Here is a 20,522-nt window from a genome sequence, read left to right as displayed (position 1 = left end):
TCCCTTCAGATCATGATACCCATTTCACTGGCAGAGAAGCTGAGAAAAGATTAAACTGACTCCTTCAGAGTTAACAGTGAGTCATGCTTTGTGAGAGACTTTTTTGGCCCATGGAAGACAGCTGTATGTCTGGAAGAAGTAACCACAGCCTTGCCTGGAGGCAGGTGAATGGACTTAATAATTTCTTCGGTTTCTCTTAAATCCCATAATTACACTGATGGAGCCCAGATTGCAGAGCTCTATGGTCCAGAGATGAAGCAGCAGTTTGAGGATATCAGGGAAAGAAGGTGCTTGAAAATTGCTATGTGGCATTCAAAGGAATAGGATTTGAGGCTAAATTAAATGATGAGGAAAATGGCCAATGAGCTCTTTATCCAAAGAGATACCAAACAGGCTTAGAAATTCAGTGATTGCTCTGGTCCTGTGTAAGTTCTGGGTTGGAAAGAATTAAAGTGAGTAGAAGAAAAGGATGGAGCAGAGAGGCAGAGACATCAACCTGTCAGGTATGTGCCATGGCCTGTTTTAGGAGGTTCGCTCTTGTATAAGTTAGGATTGCTTTTTAGCTGCTACAACAAATAGACAACCCACTAAACAGTGGCTTAAATAAATTAGGGGTTTATTTATTTTTGTTGAATAAGGAGAATTCCAGTGGTTGGCAGTCTAGGCTTGGTGTGATAGCCCAAGATACCATTGGAGACCCAGATTCCTTGTGTTTTTTTTGTCCCATCATCCTTACTGTGTGACTCTCATTCTCATGGCCAGAATATGACTCTTGAAACTGTTCCACATTGAAAGAATATTGAAGACAGGAAGTGGGGAAAGGCCAATGAGGCATATCAGATAACTGTTCTTTTTTCAGAAACTCACACAATGACATTTGCTATATACCTCCTTGATCATATCTGTGTTACTTCTACTTACAAGTGAGTTTGGCAAATGTAAGTTTTTATCAGTCCAGCACATTACCACCTCCAACAAAACTAGGCTTGAGTTAGAAGGAAGGGGATAATGTCTATTGATGGGCAACTTAATGGTCTCTGCCATTGCTCCCAGAAATTGCTATGGGTACATATGAGTGACAGAATTTCCATTATGGCAACATGCAGCCTCCACCCCTTGAACCTCCAGCAGGTTCAAGCTCATCTAATTCTCTGACCTAATGAGGAGGGATATCCAGGCTTATAGGTCTAGTATTAAATTGGCTGTTCTAACAAGTAATCCCAAGATCTCAGTGGATTAACTCAGCAGAATCTTACTTCATACTCATGTCATCATCTGATACAGGTCAGGAGGCTCTCCTCCAAGCAGTGACTCAGGGACCCAGGCTGCTTCCACCTTACGGCTCTGCCATCTTGGGACTTTTAGATTTTTCTGGTATCATCAGCTGTTGACCAGGAAGAAGAAAGAGTGAAAGACTGTGCCTCCAGTTCTTTAATACCTCAACTCCATAGTACTTCCTCTTACATCCCATTGATGAGGACTACTTACAAGTCCACTGACGTGCAGAGAGGACTGAGGAATATAGTTCTTGTTTGGCAGCCACTTAACAGCAACAGATCATCACTGTGAAAGGGGACATGTTCTTTGGGGGTCAGTTAGACATCTCTGCCACAGAGTCCCAGTCACAAAGGAGGAGCCATTACCAAAATGTCAAGAAGCATGTCTAGGCTTGTTTGCTGTGTGCACTGTGCAGTTGGTGGATAGATAAGAGCCCTGTGGTCACAGTCACAGCATGGATGTGGAAGTTCTAAGGGAAGCAAACTCCAAAAGCATATGCTGAAACACCTGAAATTCCAGAAGGCAATAGGAATGCAGGGTACAATTATCCTGTGAGGCAGGTAGGTGAAAGTTAAACTACAAAATTAAAATCTAATTGCAGTCAAGGCCACCAGAAACGTCATGTGCAACTGAACACTCTGAAAACTCTGAAGACTGACAGGAGCCAAGTTTCTCAGCCTGTCATTGTTGTTTTTTCCTTTTCTGAGAACAATCAGCTCTAAAACATTTTAGGAAAAACCACAAGATGAAGATATTTTTTAAAGCTTTTGAGTGACATGGTTAGAATGAATATTTCATTTGAGAGGAAACAAGATGTTTCGGATGTTAGAGAAAGAGGCATTATAAAACACTGCACTCCTACTGAGGAGTAGTGATACCATAGTCCACCCTACCCTCTGTGACAGAACTTTGATGAGAAACTGAGTCACTTTACTTTTTGTGACTGCTTCCCTTTGAGTTGGTTGAGTTCTTTTGTTTATTTGCCTTTTAATGTTTTAGTAATCTGTGAAATCAGTCTTCCTTATTCATGCTAATAGTGTACTACTAATATTAACAACCCACAGGGCTTACACTGCAGAGAGAAAACAGGTTAAACCTTGAAGTAGGGGTTTGAGGAGGCAAACAAGTCTGATTCCTATCCCAACTCTACTGATTCTCAGCAGGAGCATCTTCCAAAAGTTCGTTAACTTCCCTGAGTCTTAGTTTTCTCATTTGTAAGATATAAATATTAATAATAGCAGTATCAATAGGGTCAAATGAAGTTATATCTCTAAAACTGCTCCATAAATTAAAGACCACTGAACACTTATTAATGAAATACCTATAAAATGGGAATAAGTGCCATGTTTCTGTAATTACTCGATGAAGTAACATATGTCACAGACCTGACACAGGGTCTCACACTTGGTCACATAGGGTCTTAAAAAAGAAAACTAAAAGCAAATATGGACAAGTAAAATACACTGGAAATGAGAGATGGAGAAATGTTAAAAACAGACACAACAATGTAAGGAAAGGTTTTAATCTCATTTGCAAAGCTAGTGCCCCTAAAGCATACATGCATATATATGTACTTTTTCCCAAAATAACTTTTATAGAAAATGTTGGCAGTTATGTAAGATTACAGAGGGAATTTGTTAGAGTAATTTAGGTAATGCATGTCATGTGATCACCAGGAATGTTTATATGTGAGATGGAAAAGAAAGTAAATGTTGAAAAAGTAGAACCATTCAGAAGAAATGATTCATCCTGAAAAACAGCAATTATACTTAGAGATTGGTGACCCATAAACATGTTTCCTATCCTTTTCTAAAATGAAATAGGCTTTTTATTACAAAAGCTATATATGTGAATTACATAAAAAGCAGAAGTTCAGATAAGCAAAAAAATTATTTCCAGTTTTTTAACCTATAATCACTTTTAATAGCTTGATCTATATAGTTTGCATACATATACACATACATGCATATTTTCTATAAAATTAGAAGCATGCTTATATACTGCTTTTTATTTAAAACTATATCATAAGCAATTTTTCATATCACTGAATATTTTTATAGTACACTTCTGAATGAATGCATAACATGCCATTGTGAGGCTAGTTCATAATTTAACTAATTCTCTTTTTATCTATACTTATTTCCAGTTATTCACCACTAGAAATATCACTTCACTAAGTAAATTTATGCACTTAAATTTACTTACATTTTTAATGATCCCTTATGATAATTGCTAGAGATGGAATCCCAGACTCAAACATATTCATTGATATATATATAAAACTCCATATGGAAAGAGAGAGATAGAAAGAGAGACACACACAGAGAAAAATACATAAATACTTCCTTTATACTGTTGTCCTTCTCGGAGGTTTTGTGTGATATCTGTCTTTAAAAAGAAATTTAAAAATATTTGAAAAAAATGGCATCCCTGAACTTTGCCTTAATTCTTGGGGAAGGTTATTGAAAGATGATTTGTTTTCAAATAAGTATAAACTGGTAAGGTCAATATTTTATAAATTACATAAAAATTAAAATTAACCTCAGAACTGAACTGAACTGAAACCATTATTATGGTTCAGTCAGTGAAACTAAAGGTAAATTTGATTTGGACAAATACTATTAATTCGTTAGGTTTCCTTGTGGCCTCAGTTTTTAAAAATAAATGCTTCTCTGGATAATCTTTGTCCTTTAGAGGCTATCTTCATAAATTTACTAACATTTCCAGCTATAACCAGGAATCAATAAAGTATCCCTTTTAAGTCAGTGAAATGTGTATTTTATTGAAGAGTAAAAATTATACAGAAATGTAAGATCACCTAGAAAAACTATGAATTTGTTACATACAAATTATTTCTTATTGCCAGTTATGTATTATTTACATTTACCTGATATTTAATTTTCTATTATATCTCCTTCAGTTCAGTTCAGTTGCTCAGCTATGACCGACTCTTTGTGACCCCATGGACTGCAGCACGCCAGGCTTCACTGTCCATCACCAATTCCTGGAACTTACTCAAACTCATATCCATGGAGTCAGTTGAGGCCATCTAACCATCTCATCCTCTGTCGTTCCCTTCTCCTCCTGCCCTCAATCTTTCCCAGCATGAGGGTCTTTTCTAGTGAGTCAGTTCTTTGCATCAGGTGGCCAAGGTATTGGAGTTTCAGCTTCAGCACCAGTCCTTCCAATGATATTCAGGACTGATGTCCTTTAGGATGGACTGGTTGGATCTCCTTGCAGTCCAAGGGACTCTCAAGAGTCTTCTCCAATACCACAGTTCAAAAGCATCAATTTTTCTGCACTCAGCTTTCTTTATAGTCCAACTCTCACATCCATACATGACTACTGGAAAAACCATAGCTTTGACTAGACAGACCTTTGTCAGTAAAGTAGTGTCTCTGCTTTTTAATATGCTGTCTATGTTGGTCATAGATTTTCTTCCAGGGAGCAAGCGTCTTTTAATTTCATGGCTGCAGTCACCATCTGCAGTGATTTCGGAGCCCCCCAGATTAAGTCTGTCACTGTTTCCATTGTTTCCTCATCTATTTGCCATGAAGTGATGGGACCAGATGCCATGATCTTAGTTTTCTGAATTCTGAATGATGACTTTTAAGCCAACGTTAAGTTTTAAGTTTTTTAAGCCAACTTTAAGTTTTAAGTTTTTTAATTTTCTTCTTTCACTTTCATCAAGAGGCTCTTTAGTTCTTTCTGCCATAAGGGTGGTGTCATCTGCATATCTGAAGTTACTGATATTTTTCCTGGCAATCTTGATTCCAGCTTGTGCTTCATCCAGCCGGGCATTTCGCATGATGTACCCTGTATATAAATTAAACAAGGAGGGTGACAATATACAGCCTTGACATACTTCTTTCCCAATTTTGAACAAGTCTGTTGTTCCTTGTCCGGTTCTAACTGTTGCTTGTTGCCCTGCATACAGATTTCTCAGGAGGCAGGTAAGGTGGTCTGGTATTTCCATCTCTTTTAGAATTTTTCACAGTTTGTTGTGATCCACACAGTCAAAGGCTTTGGCATAGTCAATAAAGCAGAAATAGATGTTTTTCTGGAACTCTCTTGCTTTTTCAATGATCCAGCGAATGTTGGCAATTTGATCTCTGGTTCCTCTGCCTTTTCTAAATCCAGCTTGAACATCTGGAAGTTCATGGTTCATGTAGTCTTGAAGCCTGGCTTGGAGAATTTTGAGCATTACCTTGCTAGCGTGTGGGATGAGTGCAATTGTGCGGTAGTTTGAACATTCTTTGGCATTGTCCTTCTTTGGGATTGGAATGAAAACTGACCTTTTCTAGTCCTGTGACCACTACTGAGTTTTCCAAATTTGCTGGCATATTGAGTGCAGTGCACTTTCATAGCATCATCTTTTAGAATTTGAAATAGCTCACCTGAAATTCCATCACCTCCACTAGCTTTTTTCATAGTGATGCTTCATAAAGCCCACTTCACATTCCAGTATGTCTGGCTCTGAGTGAGTGATCACACCACTGTGGTTATCTGGGTCATGAAGATCTTTTTTGTATAGTTTGTATAGAAGATCTTTTTTGTATATCTCCTTATTAATTCACAAATAACCAATATATTCATTCATCTATCCATTCATGTGACAAATATTTTTTGAGCAGTTACTATGTGCCAGGCACATAGTGCATAGTAACCTGATGCAGAGAGTCAGCTCTTTGCATCAGGTGGCCAAAGTATTGGAGCTTCAGTTTCACCATCAGTCCTTCTAATGAATATTCAGGATTGATTTACTTTAGGATTTACTGGTTTGATCTCCTTGCAGTCCAAAGGACTCTCAAGAGTTTTCTCCAACACAGGTATTTGATAAATGTTCATTTCTCTTTCCTCTTCTCTTTTAGAAAAGGGAAAATGATTTGATATAAATAATTGAATTCTCTTTTGAGATTAGGAAATAAGTACATTATTTATTCCATATTAAAGGAAGGGGTAGGTACATTTTTAAAACATTGTTTTGTTTTCTGAGCAAACTTAAATAGCAATTGCTCCTCCTCCACAGAGGAGGATAGCCTTAGTCTTCATACCAAGTAGTCCTGGTAATTCAGGTTTTATTTTGCCAGAAGAGAGCTGTCTTGAGGGGCTGCACACTCCACTGGGGCTTAGAAAACGCATACATTTCATCTTTTTGGTTCTCAGTTTCTTCAAGACAGAGTTATGATAGATGATTTCTACAATCCCTTTCAGAGTTAACATCACTTTTAAAATATTTATTTATTTGGCTGCTAAGGGTCTTAGTTTGGCACTTGGAATCTTTGATCTTCATTGGGGCATGCAGATTCTTTTAGTTACAGCATGTGGGATCCTTCAGCCTTGGCATGTGGGATCCAGCTCCCCAACCGGGGATTGAAGCCCAGCCCCCACACTGGGAGCATAGATTCCCAGCCACTGGACCACTAGTGAAGTCCTTGTTTTATTTTTTTTAAATTAATGCTTACCATACTAAATCCACTCAAATGGATGAATGCCAGGTTCCAGAACAAATTTGAGACCCATACCTATAAAAAATGATAGCAACTAACTAACTATATATATATTTTTTGAAATTCTGTTTAACTGTGAAGAAGTAGACAGATCAACTGTATAATTTGTTTTCATTGCCAGAGGAAGACTGTCCATTGGAAACTGAGAAATCAGTGGTGTATTTCCTGTCACATCAGAAGGAAAGAAATAGACACAATATGATTAATGATCACTATTTAAAAAAATGAATTCTTGCATTTTTTGAATATTTTTTTACCATGTCCTTCACATGTGTTACTTGTATAATTCTCATAACAGCCTAAAAGGTTAAAGATGTTTTTATTATCTCTAGGATGTAGATTTGGAAATTGAGGCTGAGTGAGGTTATACAGTTTACCCAAGAATGTAAGTGGTAAGCTGTAGAAACGTAGGTCTAGCTGAAACCAAAACCACGTTCTTAACCACTTGCTGCTTGCTACTGCCAACTAACCAGCTTTCTCACTGAAATAAGTTTTCATCATGGCCTTGCCATGGAATATGTCACGATTGTTTTTTCCATATGCCGTAATATGTTTCATTTCACCTCGGATGGGTCAGAGGATTAACTTTCAAGAGAGATGGACTGTGTCCACTCTAAACAGAACTAGAGGTAGCCTTACAGCATCTGCAAATTCTGTGCTGGTGTCTCTTCATCACAGCTTGAATATGGTCTTATGAGTTTGTTTGTTTGTTTTCTATCTTAGAGTAGTCCAAAACAACTTGATTTTTCTCTCAATTTAGCTGTGAACACAGATGCATTTTCAAGCTAAAGGTTATTTATTTATTTATTTTTTGCCTCCTCCACATTATCAAAACTAGATACAATCCATTAAAAGTGGCTGCCCAGCCTCAAGGGCTTAACCAGCTTAGTGGCATAATGCATGATATTTAATTTTCAGGTGGAAGAGAGAATGTTTGGGATGCTGGGAGGTGTTGGGAGACCTCTCTCTGTTTTGGTGTGACATATAGAAAAGGATGGAGTTATTTCATTTATCTTGTTGCCCAAAACCAGATGACTCTGACAGCAAAAGTGTTTGCCATCCTACCCTCTAGAAAGGACCCCCTTTCTCTCCACAATTCTGTCATCCATCCTCAGAGATGATCTGCGGTACCTACTACTCCAGTCTTGGTCTTGAATATTAGCTTCCAAAGTTTTTTCACCACTATCCACAGAAAGAAATGCATGGTACGTCACAGTCTCTCCTTTTCATACACACAGAGCACTCTATTCCCCTTTCCAGCATGTATCACCATTTGTAATCCTAAATTTGTGGGATTGCTTATTTCATGTCCCCTGTCTCCCTACCTGCCCCTTGTGGACTGGAGGCTTCAGGAGGGTAAGTTTTGCTAACTTTCCAGTGTTTAGAGCTTAACAAGCATGAGTGCATTCTAAGTCACTTCAGTTGTGTCCAACTCTTTGCAACCTTGTGGACTGTACCCGCCAGGCTCCTCTGTCCATGAGATTCTCTAGACAAGAATACTGGAGTGGGTTACCATTCCCTTCCCTAGGGGATCTTCCTGACCCAGGGATTGAACTTGCGTCTCTTGTGTCTCTTTCATCAGCAGGCAGGTTCTTTACCACTAGCACCACCTGGGAAACCCAGAGCTTAGCATAACACCTACCATATGTGGTGGCTCAGAACATCAAGAATCTGCCTTGCAGGAGACCTGAGTTCGATCCCTGGGTTGGGAAGATCCCCTGGAGAAGAAAATGGCAACCCACTCTAGTATTCTTGCCTGGAGAATTCCATGGACAGAGTAGTCTGGCAGCCTCCAGTCCATGGGGTCACAAAGGGTCAAATACAACCGAGTGACTAACACACACACACACAATTCCAAATAGTAGATATTTAATAAATATTTATTAAAGAATTAATAAACTAATTTCTGTGGCCAGCCTTCCCTAGGTCTGCAACATTCCTTCATAGAATTCTACCACTCTTCTCAAGTCTAATGTTTGCTCCCAGCTATGGAAGTTTGAAGCCCAAAATTATTGTCAGTGCTTCCCTACCATAGCCCCTGAAGACCCTACTGGTGTTTTCTTCCTGGTCCAGCTGTGGTTGGTCATGACATGTGGGCCAGTGAATTTGGAAGGTGACTGGCTACTGTCTCACGGAGTTCTTAGGGGCAGGTGCATCCCTCCCAGGGAGCTGATGGAAGGGCTCTCAGTGCAGGGGACAGACCTCTAAGAGTCATAGGACACCTGGGTTTTCTGACTGCTGGCCATTTGTTTTGCCTACATCAGGTTATCATTAGAGGTCACACACCTTCTGAGGCTGCTTTTCTGATTGCTGACTTCACGTCCTAGGCTGCTAAGGCCTCACCCAGCCTGACATGTACAGCATGGTAGGCCATCTTCAGTTAACAGCATGGGTTCTTTAGCCTTTTAGGATACTTGCTTTTTTTAAAATAGGCAGCTCTCAGAGTATTCATACTACACCTCTCCTGATGAAATCACTAGGCATCTTGAAAAACAGTGAAGAAGCTGAAGGGTTCTGTCCGTAGGACTCCAGTGAGGCTGACCTCTGTCCTACTCCTTACCGTAGGCTTGCTGCATTTGCTGTATTGCTGATGAAAGGAAGAAACTGATAAATTGAAATACCTGTGCAAAGTATCAGGCATTTCCCCAAATCTCTCTAACCCTGCACAATTCCAGATCATTGGCAGAGTAGAAATGCCATCCAACACATGTTGTATAGCACTAAGATATAGATGTTAAAACTGCAAATTCACTAGACCAAGTGATATAGGACTTTAAGGTGATCATTCAGATAATTTCGGCAAGCAAACAAAACAACTAAAAAGAACACACAAAAAATGTGATTTTTTTGTACCTGTTTTTTATATGACAGGGCAGGAGAGGCAGAGGAAATGGACTGTAGGAATACTTAAGGGATTATTTCTTATGGTGGAAGGAGGGGCAAATTTGAAGGCTTTACAATATGCCTATAAAATGATTCCAGTTTTCTAAGTGGTCTTGCTGTCGAATCCAGAGATTGTGGGTATGTAATTCACAAGTAATTTATCAGTTTTTAAATAAGACCTTCAACAAGTCCAAGAAAGTTAGGTAAACTAGATGATGGTATCATAGGAAAAGTGAAATTTACCAGTACTTTTTCTCTTTGAGGTTTCAATTTAGAGTCTCCTAACTGGCATTGAAAATCACATATGAATATTGAATATTTAAAAGGTTTTATGTGACCTGAATATTTTCCCTTTGACAGTAAAAATATTTTATACTTACAGCCAAAATAGAGTATAATAGGGCATATGTTGTCATTCATACCTGATGTATGAAAGAAGTATATTTCCTTATTTAGCATACGATTAATTTGAATTTGCTGTTTACTTTTAATGTCTGTTTGTCAGCTGGAGAAATAGATTATGAATTGTTATTTTGTACCTTTTCAATGTTTCCACATTTTGAAAATTAATCAAATATGGCAAGTTACTGAACCTGTAGAATTTACACAAATTTTCTAATCTTTTCATCAAGAAGGGTATTTTTGACAGGAGATCTTTTTTGGTGTTTGTCATTTTAAAAATATTCCTACTAGTTTTATGGCAGAGAAATCTTTGTTTCAAAAGTGTGGCAGTCTCTGGGGGAAATAAATATTTCCAGCTTAAATTCTGTTGATAGTATTGATGTTAATAAGTAAACTAAAGTATTTCTAATTCCATTCTGTTTCCTCCACATGAAGTATATTAAAAAGTTCTTTACTGATCCTCTATAAATTAAAAACAAAAAGGAAGAAAACAGAGTCAAACAAGCAATCTGTGCAGACTTTGTGTTGAGGTTCTTCAGGACCTTCGAGAAAAAGAACCTTGTTCCCTGGTGACTCTGGAGAAGGGAATGGCTGCCCACTCCAGTATTCTTGCCTGAAGAACTCCATGGACAGAGGAGCCTGGTGGGCTACTCTCCATGGGTTGCAGAGTCAGACATGACTGACCGACTAACACCAACACTTGACTTTGAAGTACTCTGGTGGGGTGGGGCCTTACTTGAGGTGACTTTTATTGGGGATGCCAACACTGAGATGTGACCTGCTGCCACACTCCCTCTCCCCTCGGCCTTGTGTCTCTAGAGCCCCAGAAGGGAGCCCTCGGTTCTCCTGGCTGTCTTGTTTTTCCCTACACTCTTTTTTTTTTTTTTTTTTCTGCACTCTTTTTGACCTATGCCTTAGACAAAACACTAACATCATCCTTTCTATCATCTTGTGACCTGACTCATTACCAGATGTACTTGGTCAATATTACATTTCTTCCTTTCAAAGAAATACCACTTAATGTTAAGTGGCTCTTTTATTTTTTCTCTTTTCTCTGATTCAGTTACAGGGTCTGAGGAAAACTGAGACATAAGTGATGTTGATTTAGATTCTCCACCTTCCTATTCATCCCTCCTTGGCTCCACCCACTTCCCGCATGTTCTTGGATTGTGATCCAGACATAGCCTGCAAGGGCTCTGTCTTTGTGTACCTGCCTTTCTTCTAACTCAACCATCTTCAAAACCACCACTCAGCCAGCCCATTCTTCAACATGAATTGGTTCGCGGCTGGTGAGCATATAGTGGGTTATTGCTCATAGAATTAGTTGCATTTTCACTGAGATAAAGTTCTTACCAAATGCAGGGTCACGCTTGAGCCAAAGCAGAACTAACTCTGGAAAATGGGACTTTCCAGAAACATCATAATCTCGTGGAAGAGAATTTGTGGCCTGATACCATTACTTCATTCGAGAGGACAGAGTGAGGTGAGAGCAAAACTGAATGCAGTTTATGCCCCCAGGCCAGGCAGGGGACAGGGAGCTCAGACCCTCCCAACTTGGACCCAATGCCCCAGCTTCTCGTTTCTCTCTTTGTACCTGCTTGTGTTTGTATCTATTGTCACTGCTGTAAACACTTGCCTTACCGGGCACCTCGCAGGGTGAGGCGAAGGTAGAGGCAAAGGACTGCTGGGAAGTTGCCAGCTTCTTAGGCCAGTGCCAGGAAATGGCAAATTTTCATGTCCAGAAATAGCCCTAAGACATGACTTCCAGTAGTCATATACAGATGTGAGATTTGGACTATAAAGAAAGCTGAGCACCAAAGAATTGATACTTTTGAACTGTGGTGTTCAAGAAGACTCTTGAGAGTCACTTGGACTGCAAGGAGATCCAACCAGTCCATCCTAAAGGAGATCAGTCCTGACTATTCATTGGAAGGACTGATGCTGAGATGACACTCCAATACTTTGGCCACCTGATGTGAAGAACTGACTCATTTGAAAAGACCCTGATGCTGGGAAAGGTTGGAGGCAAGAGGAGAAGGGGACGACAGAGAATGAGATGGTTGGATGGCATCACCGACTCAATGGACATGAGTTTGAGAGAACTCTAGGAGTTGGTGATGGACAGGGAATCCTGGTGTGCTGCAGGGGGTGTGACCCATGGGGTCGCAAAGAGTCAGACACGACTGAGCGACTGAACTGAACTGAACTAATGACTTCTGGGGAGAGAACTGCCTCCACCAGAGTATTCACATCCTAAATTTGTTGTGCTGATATTTACTCTTCAACAGTAGCCTCTTTAAAGCTGTACACAGATAAGTCACCATCCAAGGCTTAGCCTGCCTCTGACTGCCATCCACAAAGGTAAATGAAAAAAGACCAGCCAGTGATGTTTTCTGTACTGTCAGCACCAATCTGACAGCCTCAATAAATTTCCCTTCAAAAACTTAATGTATAACATCAAACCTTTCTTCTCTGTTCCTGGTTGGTCAGAGTGTATCACATCTACCAGGCCATTTTTGGCTTTTCTAAGGATGCTGCTCCTGTTGCCCTTTAGTCACTAAGTTGTGTCTGATTCTTTTGCGACCTTGTGGACTGTAGTCCACCAGGCTCCTCTGTCCATGGGGTTTCCCAGGCAAGAATACTGGAATGGGTTGCCATTTCCTTCTCCAGGGGATCTTCCCGACTCAGGGATAAAACCCATGTCTCCTGTTTGGCAGGTGGATTTTTCTAAGGATGTACTATTTAATTGTAGCATCGAAAGAATTTGTTACACCCCAAAAACTCGATAAAGTTGCTATTGGCATATGATCCTCTCTGTTATTTTAAACCACAGGCTTTGTAAGCAGGAGTCATGGCTTGTGACCATCTGATCTCCTTGACTGTATCCCACACACTAAGGATCTTTTAAGTTGTCATTATGTCCTGACACAAGCATTTACCATATCTTTAGGAGCATGTGTGGTTCAAGATGAGAGAGCAAGAAAGGGCTGTATTGTTTATTATTAAACTGACAGGAAACAGCCATGGCTCATGCACTACTGGTTCAGTTGGGCAAAAGAGGATAAAATAATTGCTTTATAGAAATTCTTTTCTGCATTCTTTAGGGAAAAATTTTCTATGTGGGCCAAATTATTAAACTGGGCAATTTTGAGTTCAATAGCTTTGACATTGTCCCTTGAAGGAATGAAACAAACAACTGATTTCATTTGAGGAAAAGACCATTTATAATAATCTATCTACTTTGCAGATAATATTCACAGTAGACTCATCACAACAGAATCCCCTAATATCCCCATAATACTGGGGTTTTCATTGTTGGGACTCTCCCCTTTTTTTCTTTCAATTTAAATGCTTCCTTGTGTTTGAGGAATAAGATTTACTTACCTGGAGCAGCTGCTGATTCTTCTCCTCTCAATCCCAAATTTATTCAAATACTATCGGTTGGGAATTAACAACATCTGGCGTGCTGCGATTCATGGGGTCGCAAAGAGTTGGACACGACTGAGCAACTGAACTGAACTGAACTGAACTGAAAGGACATAAAGGGGAGGAAAACCAATTTTAAAAAGTAAGGACTGTTGGCTAGGAGGGTTGATGGTATGTGTGTAATTCCAGGGAGGGGCTTCACGAAGGATGGGGAAGTGTGTGATGAAAAGAAAGGTCAACTTAGAACAGCATGGAAAGAGGTCACTAGCTGCCCAATGTATCAAAGACAGCTTCTGCACGGAAGCCTGGATTAAGGATGGGAGGGACTGGAGGAAGGGAAGGCTGGGTGGTCAGGGGATGAGGAGAGATAGGGAGCTTGAGGATGAAGGGAAGGTTTTCTTCTCTGATAGAACTTAGTTGAGCAAGTTTCTAGGAAGAAGTGAGGAGTTGAATGGAAAATGCTCGTCAAGATTGTATATGAAACATCTGATGAGGAAAGATCCTGAATGAAAACTTGAATGACAGTTCTATTTCAGTACGACTTTTGCCTTCTCCATCCCACATCACCCCACCATAAAACATTTGGTGCGTGAACAGATTTTGGATTTCAAAGGACTTCACTTGTATTGTGCTCGAGATTTGTTCCTTGGTGAAATGTGAAGAGACAGCTATGCACAAAAAAAGAGAATCATAGTTAATGAAAAGTCAACCTTCAGAAATTGCTCTTAACTCTTTTACCCACTGCTAATATGGGTATTTGAATTATATTTGGAACATATTCCAAAACTACTTACTTGTGGAAGGATTAATGATAGTGGAGCTGGGTTCAAAGTCTCAGTGGCAAGCTAAAACCTGTTCTCTTCAGTAGTCAGGGTAAAGTTTAATAACCCTTCTTCAGAAAGCCTACACATGCTGGGCTTTCCATTGCTAAGCTGCTGGAACAGGAAAAAGCCAGAAATTTAACCCTTACAGCAATTATCTTATGCAAGTTACTTAACCGTTGTTGGCCTCAGTTTCCTAATTTGTAAAGTGAAGATAACACCTACCTCCTAGGGTTGTTGGAGCATTAACTGGGCTAATTAAAACAGTCCCTGTCAAACAGCAAGCACCAAATAATTGTGAGCTAGCCTTATAATTGTAGCAATAATAGTTGTAGTTGTAGGCTTCTCCAGGTTACAAGGATTATGGATACTAATTACCTCTGGTAATGGTGAAGGACCAGGATACCTGTTAATGGTGAATTCCTTTAAGGATACAACACAAAGTAAGGAAAACTATTGGTTTTTAGCCTGCACATTAGGTCTGCACGCTCAAGGGAAGTTGTTTTTTTCCCCCTATCCAATACTTCCAAACTGCAGATTTCGTATGAAAATTCAGATGTCTAGTAACACTAGGTGTGCACGCCTGTGATGGCCTGAAGCCAAGTAGTCCCTCACTTCTCCAGATAGGTCTGTGGTCTCAGCTTTGCCTAGATTAGTGCCAATCCCTACTATTAGGCATGGGCCTAGGACCTCCACATAAGGCTGTTCAGGTTGCTCACTGCACAAGATACCCAGCTATGGAGCCAAACAAGGGCTGAATTCCTACAACCTGCGATGGCATTTCTTATAGCCTGACAGGTTTGGGACTCAGGTGTCCTTCTTTCCTCCTTTTCTCTACCTGTTCCTCCTTCCTCCTCTGCTAGAACCACCAACATTTTTTTTTTTTTCATTTCATGGCTTCTGCTCACCTGTGGCTTCTACTGCTTTACAACTTCTTCTTTTGGCCTCGTCTTTGTGTGTCTCTGTACCTCTGTCTACACCACCATGTTCAGCAAGGTCAACTAATTTGCCAAAGATCACACAATTATTAGGTGATGAAGCAGGATTTGAATCAAGGTTATCACTTGTTGGAAAATTATTACTATGCAAGTTAGCATAAGGATATTGAAGGTAAACTTCTTATTAAATATTTTTTATTAAAAAATTCCTATGTAGACTTCCTTGGGAAAATTAGGACAAGTTTTATTGTTGACTTTTATTCCTAGCAACATGCAACATGCATTTAAACTAATTTGTTATTTCCTAATCTAAGGAATACTGGAAAATGGACGAAATTGGTCCTAGAGTATCCCAAGGCACGTGTGTTTGTTCTGTCCCTGAGACAAAGGTTTGATTTAAGATGCATGTCTGAGACTAGCCTTGAAAGCTTGATTATACCTTCTCTACTGTCCATCCCTCCTGGAAGAAGAGTGGTCTCCCATTCCCACCATTGCTTTGTGGGACTCGTTATCTCCTTCAGACCCCTGAGCTAACCATGGGATGGTCTGGCTCCATTTCTTCAGTGTCCCTGTATGAGAGACTGGAAATAGATTAAACTGATACAGTGACCTGACGTCACAGTAGGTTTGGTGCGTGTGTGCTAAGTCACTTCAGTCATGTCCAGCTCTGTGTAATGCTATGGACTGTAGCCTGCCAGGCTTCTCTGTCCATGGGATTCTTCAGACAAGAATACTGGAGTGGGTTGCCATGCCCTCCACCAGGGGATCTTCCCGACCCAGGGATCAAACAAGCATCTCCTGCATCTCCTGCATTGCAGGCGGATTTTTTATCGCTGAGCCACCATAGTAGATTTCACTTACATATTATTCTCTCAAGCGACTACAGTGAAACACTTCCTGTAATGCTTTAGAGTGGCAGAAGTTACAAGCACAGCAAGTTACAGTTGGTCAGGGATTTTTGACCCCTTTAAATCGTAGCACCCTGGTGTCTGCCTGTTGTCTTGTGCCTCCTTAAAGCAACTTTCTTAAGAAGAGAAAGACCATAATCTACTTTCTGGAGCATTAAGAGAATTGAGTTCTCAGCTGAGCTTTGCCTCTTACAAGGCTTGTTAGCTTTAGGTAGTAGCTTAACTTTGCTCTTTGCTGACTTGTCCCTTAACTACCTCCCTGAGTGTTGTTGACTGGTCTTGCCTACTTCATAAGCAGTGAGGCTCTGGATGGGGAAGGAGAGCCTAGTAAAGCTCTAAAAGGTTTGCCAAAATAAGATACTATCAGAGGTGGATACATGTTCAGCAGCCTTCTTATGGAAACACATTGCCCTTGACCAAAACGGATGCCACAGGATGGGGTATGTGAATTTGGCCCTGTGCCCATCATGGGGTACCTCCACTAGGTATGAGGGCTTCATGTCACAAACTTGTTTTAGGGTTTTTTGTTTCCAAAATCTCATTCCTTTTAATTGCTATAGTGTAACTTACTCCTAGTATATTTTGTGCAGTCACCTGGTACAAAGGCATTCAAACACTTTTAGAAATTGTAAGTACATACTGATGCTTTGAGCAAAGAGGCTGGGTGTGGCCAGGATTTTGAGATGTGTCCAAATGCAAGAAGCTCTTAAAACATAAAGTGTTCTAGAACTACAAGAAGCTAAAACTAAGAGTTTTTCCCTTGTAGAAGGCCAAAAGTAAGGCTGTTTTCAGGAAAGTGCTTTTTCATTAGAACCTGTATAGGAGAACAATCTAATAGGAGCCATGATATCAATAGTAAGATACTTATTAATGTAATAGGCAGATGCAGAGCAGAATCTTCAAACCCTTGGTAGGCACACAGATGACTGGAGAAGAATTTGGTCATCAAGATCTTACTGAGAGATGCAGTTCCACTCCATCATTTGGTATGGATTACGATTTCTGAACAAGACCATCTTTCTAAATGCTCATGGACTCTGCAGAAAGTATGAGGCCAGAAAATGAATAATTCCAAACTCTTACTATTAGACAGTATTCTGGATTAGCTGAGTAAATGCCTTCTGAAGCAGACCCTGTAATTATTCAGACCTTGTAATTCTTCTTTTCCATCTTTCCTCCTTTCTCCTTCTTAACTTTTGTAACCTAAAACCACCTGAACTTGTTTACACAGAGTGAGAGGGAAAATATTTACTTAGATTATCTGGGGAACCTTGACTTTACTGCCTTGTGTATAAATCATTCCCCTGCTGGAGGAAGTGGGAAATTACAGACTGGACCGCATAGATACACATTTTCCTCCTAGTTCCATCCAAGTGAGCACCAAATAGGTATCATTACCTGGGATTTTAAGGTTGTTTTAACATCTAGGTTTCCCATTGGCTTTGAGGTCATTGCTTGTTCTCAAGTGTGCTTAGATGGACAGCCCTGGAACCTTTGTGGCTGTTGAAAGTGCAGATTCTAGCCAGCTCTGACACAGATGAGGCCCAGACACCTACACTATTGACCAGTTTCCTGACTGATTCTTATGTATACTCAAATTTGAGACTCACAGTTGGAAGGAAAAGGATTGCAGGACAGAGATAGCAAAGGAGGTGTTCAAAATTTGGTCATGTTATCCTTGTTGTTATGGTATTAACTTGAATATCAGGAGGTTTCATATTAAAGTTTTCTAAAAAAGAAAAAAAAATCTCAGTACATAAAAGGAAAGGTTCATATATGGGCCCAATTATAAATATTTTGCATAATTTTCTAAGCATCTAAACAGAATGTGTTAAGGTCATCTTTATAATTACTCTGAGACTCTTTGAACTGTTTTGATTTTAAAATGAGTAATAAGAAAGAATCATCAATTAATGGAGGAAGAAGGAAATTTCTTTATATACAATCCTTACTTTTTACCACTGTCTCTTTAAAAAAAGTTCTCGTAACCTTACTGTGCATGTTCTCTAGTCTGTTCTTACTTCTCAGTATTAAGAATATACCCAATAGTGTAAGTTTTTTGCTGTACTTTCATTCAGTAAGTACGGTATCATTTTTCTAATATTGCACACGGGGGAAGTACCACATAAGGAACCTGTTCTCAGGAGTTCCCTGGTGGTGCAATGGTTAGGGTTCCACACTTCCACTGCAAGGGGAGTGGATTCAGTTCCTGGTTGGGGAACTAAGATCCCACATGCCACATGGAACAGCCAAAAAAGAAAAAAGAAACCTCTCCTTCCCCAAAATTAGATGAGCTAGATCTAGTATTTTTAGCCAGTATTCTTGACTTGAACTATTTCTTGGTCTATAACTCAGGCTTTGCAATTTTGACAAAGCAACTACTCTAATAACCATCACCTTGAGTAACTGTTTAGTGCACAGAGTATGCTCACAATTATTAGGAAGTGATTTAAGGGACTTTTACTTCTGTGTATATCACACTAACATGCCCAACATTTTAGTAAGGGATTAATAAAGGAACTTATTTTTTTTACTTAAACTTTTTATTTTGTATTGGGGTATAACTGATTAACAATGTTGTGATAGTTTCAGTTGAACAGCAGAGGGACTCAGCCATACATACAGATGTATCCATCCTCTCCTGAACCCCCCTCCCATCCAGGCTGCCGCAGAACACGGAACAGAATTCCATGTGGTATACAGTAGGTCCTTGTTGTTTATCCATTTTACATATAGCAGTGTGTACAGGCAACAGTTAAGTTCGTAAAGGAACTTATTTTTATAACTGGATAGGAATTTTATTAAGGATATAGCTTTAGGATTTTTATGCAAATAGTGGACAGAGTCCCCAAATGAGTCTCTTTCTGAGACCAGCAGGAAAGAATATTTGCAAAAGTGATAAAAGACATGGTGGTTTACTGGGAAATATTGGCAAAAGACTGGGCCTCGCTTCTGGAACAGGACGAGTGCTAAAGCTAAGTGAATGTAAATATGCCCATTTGGCAAGGAAAAAAAAAAAAACTGGGAGAGGAAGACTTGACTTTTTAGGTCTGAACAGCCTCTGCATCAGAACTTGATCCAGTCACCCAATTCTTCTCTAATTCAGTGTCCTTTTCTGGACATGGGAAGAGGTTATGAGGACAGATTTGGATTTGTAGAATGTATGTGATACTAGGAACTTAGAAATAAAATTCAGAAGCCTCCTTTGCTCTCTAAGAGGCTAAATTTGAATTTACTTAGTTGAAAGGAGTCTGATTGCCTTCCCTTTTGAAACAATTTCCCCTCACTTTGGCCATCTCTTCCCCTCCCACAAAGGCACCTAAAGATTGCCTTGCCTCAGACACCTACTGTCATGAACCCAGTAGAAACATGAGCTGAAAAATCACTGAATAGGGCAATGCTTGGGACCCACTAATGATGCAGAAGCTCAGACATCATTGCACATTCAAATGTTAGCTTCCCAACCTAGATATCCATCGATAGATGAGTGGATAAAGAAGCTGTGGTACATATATACAATGGAATATTACTCAGCCATAAAAAGGAATGCATTTGAGTCAGTTCTAATGAGGTGGATGAACCTAGAGCCTATTACACAGAGTGAAGAAGTCAGAAAGAGAAAGAAAAATATCATATACTAACGCATATATATTGAATCTAGAAAGATAGTACTGATGAAATTATTTGCAGGGCAGCAGTGGAGACACAGACATACAGAACAGGCTTACAGACCTGGGTTGGGGGAGGAAGGAGAGGGTGAGATGTATGGAGTAACATGGAAACTTACATTACCATATGTAAAATAGATAGCCAATGGGAATTTGCTGTATGGCTCAGGGAACTCAAAAAGGGGCTCTGTAACAACCTACAGGGGTGGGACTGGGAGGGAGATGGGAGGGAGGTTCAAGAGGGAGGGGACATATGTATACCTTGGCTGATTCATGTTGATATTTGGCAGAAACCAACAAAATTCCATAAAGCAATTATCCTTCAATTAAAAAAGAAAAAAATTTTCAAAAGTCGGCTTCCTAACAGCAGAGAGTTTTATCTGCTTTCGTCTCTGTAGAACCTTGAGCAGTAGGTGCTCAACAAATATTTGCTGAAAGAATAAATCAGTGTCAGACTTCTGGGCTTACACCTCATCTTTCCTTTCTATTCTTTTCAACCAAGACATTTTCTTCATTTTGCATCTCTTCTCACCTTGCTCTTTCTCCGGAATCTTTCCCTTCCTAGTCTCCACTGCCCCTCACTTCAGAGCTTTTTCCTAATGTAAACAGTAGTTCACTCTTAATAGCTTAGTAACTTAGGAACAGTGTAGTTTCTTTGATTTAAGGAGCACTGTTCCCATCCTCCAAT

At 39.8% G+C, this 20,522-nt stretch overlaps 1 protein-coding gene across 4 annotated transcripts in view; it reads left to right on the top strand.

Moving 5' to 3' along the window:
- DOCK8 (dedicator of cytokinesis 8) overlaps positions 1 to 20,522 on the top strand; it is a 237,508-nt gene that overhangs the window by 15,490 nt on the left and 201,496 nt on the right. For 2 of the 4 annotated variants that reach the window (XM_061425465.1, XM_061425466.1), the window contains exon 1: positions 11,436 to 11,556. The exons of the other annotated variants lie outside the window; for them this stretch is intronic. The gene's annotated coding sequence lies outside the window, so the exon portion shown is untranslated. Of the gene's footprint in view, positions 1 to 11,435; positions 11,557 to 20,522 lie in introns of those variants that run through there. 4 annotated transcript variants of the gene reach the window in all.

Source organism: Bos javanicus, chromosome 8 (assembly GCF_032452875.1).
Source record: "Bos javanicus breed banteng chromosome 8, ARS-OSU_banteng_1.0, whole genome shotgun sequence".
Taxonomy (NCBI): domain Eukaryota; kingdom Metazoa; phylum Chordata; class Mammalia; order Artiodactyla; family Bovidae; genus Bos; species Bos javanicus.
The sequence above is the reverse complement of the archived record's forward strand: the minus strand, read 5'-3'. Positions and strand labels throughout refer to the sequence as shown.